This window comes from Lagopus leucura, unplaced genomic scaffold (genome assembly GCF_019238085.1).
Source record: "Lagopus leucura isolate 7727_CA_CO unplaced genomic scaffold, USGS_WTPT01 Super-Scaffold_73, whole genome shotgun sequence".
Taxonomy (NCBI): domain Eukaryota; kingdom Metazoa; phylum Chordata; class Aves; order Galliformes; family Phasianidae; genus Lagopus; species Lagopus leucura.
This window is the reverse complement of record NW_024962252.1, coordinates 22,121,494-22,127,493: the sequence shown is the minus strand read 5'-3', so window position 1 is coordinate 22,127,493 and position 6,000 is coordinate 22,121,494.

Below are 6,000 nucleotides of genomic sequence, written 5' to 3'. Positions count from 1 at the left end.
TGTCTAAATCTGATAACAAAGACAGATTGAACTCCATTCAGTTCAGGTGAAGTCTGCATAAAGCCACTGCAAAAAAGGACGATAAGCTGTAGTATCTTTTTACTTCTGTCAGACCGAGCAGCGTTAGATAAAAAAAAACAAAGCCCAATTCTCTTGCTCAGCAATCTGGCAATCAGAAAAATAATAATTCCAAAAACATTGAAGTAATACCACCTTTTCTACAATCATAGACCATATCTTTTTGGAATGAGGGTGTTATTGTTGCTCCAGTTGTTCTACTGACCAGTTCTAATGGTACTGGTAAAGTAGCTCTCAGATATAATGAACGCTGCATTGCAACATAGAGCATTTTTCTTAATGCATTTGCTTCCAACTAAACTATCTTACCATTATTTTTTCTTCAGAAAAAAATATTTAAAAGTTTTAAATGCTTTACACCGTGATTGCAGCAGACAGTGAAGTAAGGGTAAGATCTAAATGAACAATGTCTAGCACACTAATGCTGTACAAGTCGCCAAAAAGTCCTACAACAGCTGCCAGCAGTCCAGAAATACTCTTGTGTAGAGAATCTGAGAAACTCCTGCTGTTTTATCAACTCTAATTGGCAGTAAACTCCTGATTCCCCAGACAGGCCATAAAGGAGCAGCAGGTAAGATGGTTGCAGTGAGCAAGGAAAGGGGTCATCCTCCAAAAACATCCCTGCATTGGAGTATGCACCGTGGCAAGTTTTGTCTTACATTATATTCCCACTTGGAAGATATAATACACAGTTCTCATGCATCTCTTTTCATATATAGCAACATGCTTTGAAAGAAAGTCAACATTAATAAAGCAGACACAAACTGGTAGATCAGTTTGCCTTAAAAAGTAATGACACAAAGTCTGCACAAGAAAATATCTTTAATTATCCAATAGATATGATCAGAAAAAAAAAAATGAATAAGCTTTCAGGCACACAAACCCTTTTAAGTTTGAAAGGGAAACTGCAATATTCAAGCTAACCACAGCCTGGGAACAGTCACTTTGAGCTTAACTTTATTATTCTAATTAGCTAGACAATTTGAGAGAAGAGTACTTGGAATATGTGGAATAGAAAGGGTATTTGTAAGAGCAGCAATACGTTTGGGCAACAGAGAAGGAAACAGAGGGAAAGAAACAGAAATGTAATTATTACCTGTGAAAGAGGAAGATGTCAGATGACATGTGAGAGCAACCAGATGTCATAAAACCAATATCTGTACTGACTTCATGATTTCAAATAAAGTGTAGTTTCATTAAAATGAAAGGCTTTCTCAGAAATGTGTCAGTATCTGTGTTACTAAAATTGAAAATAAAATAGAATGTTTTGTTTCTGCAGTATAGAAATTCATTTTGATAACATTGTTTTGATTCTTTACTTTTACTAAATTATTGAAAGAGCAACCGCTAATGAAAAATGTAGTGCATTTGTGAAGGGAAATACTGCAATATAAAAGAGACAATTATTAAAGTATTAAAGGGAAAGCTTGGAAAACAAAGTCGTGGTAATCCCAAATTAACGTTTTGGGGATCACTTATTCTGCAAAATTCGGATTTTTGCCAGTCAAATTTCATACTTGGAGGAAAAAAATAAGGAAAAAAAAATCACGTAGACCATAACTCAGTTCTCACCTCACTGTACCATTTTCATAAATGGAGAAGATGAGGTACAGATTGAATAAGTGACAATATTCAAGTCACGCAAATCACTGGAAGTAGTGAGAAAATAGTAGAAGGTCAAATCCCATTTCCGTGGTCTAACAATTGATCTGCCTCCCACATCTTAGGGTGCTCTTGAAATTAATCAAGCTGAATAATAGCAGTATGTCCCTTGGTCTTCCCTTAGTTGCTGTATTCTGAGCCACAACAGAGACTGAATGGTTGTAATGCACTGCAACACAGAACAAGCAGGTAAGCTAAGACAGGTGATTTGAAGTGCTCATTGCAATATAAATCTGCAAAACAGTTGTTTTCTCTCTCAAAATACTATTTTTGTTACTAAAAGATGCAATATTTTATTTATACGTCAAATTCTCTTTTATATACATAGTTCTCTTGATTTGTTCTGAGTCTATAGGTACATATACATGTAATAAGGAAATACCAAACAATGAACAGAGAAAATTAGGAACAGTATCACCTAAAGCAGTGGCTAATTACCTGAATCATCTTGTTTTGATATTACAACAAAATTGCAACAATAGTAATGCAATGTATTGAAGTTTATAGAAATTTCCTTGTTTCAGAAATGAAAATCTTATAAGGAAGGCTGAAGATGCCTGAAGAGTGTTTCTAAAATGACTTTTCGTTGGCCTTCAGTACTCATTCCAATGCCAAATAATTACATTCTCAAATTATATTGCAAATCACCTTTAAAACCTGAAATATTGAAGATGAAACTCCAACTGGCCTTTTCCCTTTGTCTAAGTATGTGAGACTACGCACTGAACTCCTAAAGGAGAGGTCAGTGTCAGATCAATACTTGGTGCTCAAATTAGAAGATGTATCTATGTGCATTTATTGTTGTGCTAAAAATAGAATAAGAATTACATTTGTTGAAACACTTTTTGTGGTCAAGGCATAATTATAGAGCAAAATGTTTCTACAAGTATAAGAATGTCTTCAGTTAGAGTCAATATTGTAACCCTCCGTGCTAAAGACAAAAACAAAGCGCCAGAATAGAAGATTATCAAGATGAAGAAAATGGTGAAGAATTAATGAATTTGCAGTGAAGGAGAAAGCATTTGCAGTCAGTGGAGTAATAGAGAAACAGAAGATGGAGTTTATACATCAGTATCAGTAGACTGAGCATAGCAGGTTCTAGAGTGAAAACCCAACAGCATAAGCATGTTAGGTCCATTCCATGTAAGATTCTGAAACAAGTCTGCTTCTTTGTTTTCTATATTAAGTAGTCAAACATAGCAACTAGATCTCCTTCTAGCCTTCTCTTCAAGCTGAATAAACACAGGTAGAAATAAAACATAGGCATCAAACAAAAAGTGAAAATTCTCTGTGAAGGAAGAGTAATTTGGCAGAGCTCTCTGCTAGAATGCACACGCTTTAGCATAGCTAAGAATGACCTGGAAAAGGGGGTGAGCAATGAGATTTAAAATTTTTCAGAGGATACAGTTATCAAGGTTAGCAAGGACAAGATTTGACCATACAGTTGCTGTAAGATCTTATAAGGCTTTATAACAGAGCAATAGAATGACTTCATGACAGAATAATAGAGCGTTTCGTGAAATGCCGTGCTGAAAAACAATCTTAGCTTCATATATCAAACAGTGGACTGCGACCTGACCATCACCACTCAGGAATGACAGAGATTCTGGGGTTAAGATGAGTAGTTCCAGGAAAGCATCATCTCAGTGCACAGCAACGGTCAAAAATAAATCAAATGCTAGGAACTCTTAGAAAAGGAATAAAGAACAGGGCAGAAAACAGATGTACCTCTGGATAAATTCACATTTCTTATCCTTGAATACTATCTGTGGGTATAGTCTCCTGATTTAAGAGAGGATACATTATAGCTTAAAAAGCAATTCAGAGATGCTGATCAAGCAGTTCAGCATGGCTTCAGTACAGCTGATGATTTGGTGGTCTGGGATTCTGCAGAAATGGTGATTTGTGGGAATGTGACAGAAATCTACAGAACTGTAAAAAGCGTGTCCAAAGTGGATAGAGATCAAATATTCACTGTCCTTTCCGTGGACATTAGGAGACATTAAATGAAGCTGGGGATGTTGGTTGCTCACACATCAGGTACCAGGTCTGCAAAAATCCTTGCAAAAGACGTCATGAACGGAAGAAATTTAGGTGAGTTCGGGGTAGACTGGATGTGTACGTGGAAGAATTATTCATGAAGTGTTGCTAGGTAAACAAAGGATAAAGGCTCAAAAGACCCCCTATATCTAAAACAGTAAGAAGATTAAAAATTATTGGAGGAAACTGTAATAAGTACTGATGTTGCTCTTATTCTTCCCTAAACATTGACCACTCTTTAAGACAGGGCACTGGCTAGAAGAATCTTGCTTTGGAATCAGTATGGCAGTTCCTATGTTCTTACTAGTGGTAAGGTGTTTGTTTTTAAATAATCCTCCCCAGAATTAGCATCATACTGAACGTGCTGCACAGTTGCCAGCCTGGCTTGCTTCATTCCACTGTCAACTCAGACACAGCCTAAAATCTCACTCATTTAGTGTCCAGAATGAAGAAATACATATTCTATCACAACAAAACAACTTTGTTATGACTGCAGAGTGAAACAAAGCGATGTGTTGTCAAACCATGATCTGCTTCTATACATACTAGGAATAAAGTTACATTCTCACATCTCATTAAATTCAATGCTTTATATTCTTCTATGTTCACAGTCTGGAAAGAAAACATTTGCTAGACTGGAGATAGATGAGATTTCTTTATTTCGAAAAGCTCAAGCCAGTCCTGTAATGTTTGTTAATTTTTTTATAGTGACTTGACCCAACCCAGATGCACTGAAGAAAACCCCAGAGAAATCAACCAGCTGCTGCTGATGGAAACTAGACAAAAAGAAAAAAAGAAAAAACAGAAAAAAAAAAAAGGTTGTCAGACTGAACAGCCCCCTATACTTGCAACAGAAAAGGGTTAAAAGCCATGTGTAGCTCGTTGTCCTTTAAAGGCTGTACTAGAGCATATAGATAGACTGGTGAAAAACTGTGATAGAGACAAGCTTTGTTCAGCAAGTAAATAGCAAATACAGATTTCAGCTCTGTCATGGTTTTATGATTTTTGTTCACTGGTATTCCACATCATAAGATCATGTAGTGCACTGGCAGTTAGGGTGCTGATGCTCCAGTTCCAGGTACCTGACCCAGAAGAGAAGAACTACATTCCCCAGAAGACTGTTTGCTGCACTGTTATCGTTTCTGCTCAGGGGAAACAGATTTTGGTTTCCCTTTTCTGGAGGCACAGATTCATGAAATCCCTCCTCCCCGTCAGTCATAGAACCGGGCTGAAACCATAAACCATTGACAAGCTCTTTGGAAAAGATTGTCACCAGCCTTCTCACCTTGTGTTAAAGAATATATATTTTTTCCACTTTGATTTAAAAACCCACATTGTTTTCGATGTAGTGGCTGTACCACAAAGGGGAAAAAAAAAAACAACAAAAAGAGCAGAAGTCAAAGCTATCAAATTTCAAAATAATTTTTTCTAAGGGCCAGAGATAGTTGTCAAAGAAATGGCAAATACCCTTGTTGTCAGAGTTGACAGTTAAGGAAATTAGTTCACACTAAACCTGTATCAGAAACTACCCACCATTAATTAATGTAGGTGTTCTGGAGCAAACCTGTAGAAGAGATGCAATGTACACATAACACATTGCAGCCTGAAGCCTTACACACACTATACTTGCTCAGTTTATAGTTAACATTATTGCACCACATTTGCCTTTCTATCTGTTTAGCTGAAAGGGGTGTCCTTGAAACATAGTACCACATCGTACCAGGCGGAGTTTTTTTGTTTGGGTACCTCTGTAGAGGCAACAGAGCCTATGTAAGTGCTGCTGCTGGAAAGAATTGTGTCCCCAGAGATGCAACACACTAACTGAAAGTCTTCAGGTGTAATGGTAATTTAGCTGGCATGAATCATGTCAGCCTTATGTCCTTAGAGTACTCTGCAAAGTCTTTTGGCTTCCTGCAGGGTGATTTTGGCCAAATCCTGGAAGCTCAGTTATAATCTGAAGATCTGGGGGAGTTGTTACCCCAGGAATGGCAAGCAACCATAGTATTTGCAGAGATCACTAGCTTTGTGGATTTCTGGCAACACCCATAAATCTAACCTCGATACCTGGAAAAGTTATAGGTGCTACTGAAAGGCAGTTAAAGAACAGTGCAATTATCAGGCGTAGTCAATTTGTGTTCATCAAGGAAAAGCCCTGCTTATTAATTTAATCTATGTGTAAAATAAGTCTCCAGATTAGTGAATAAAAGGAAAGTTGGTGGA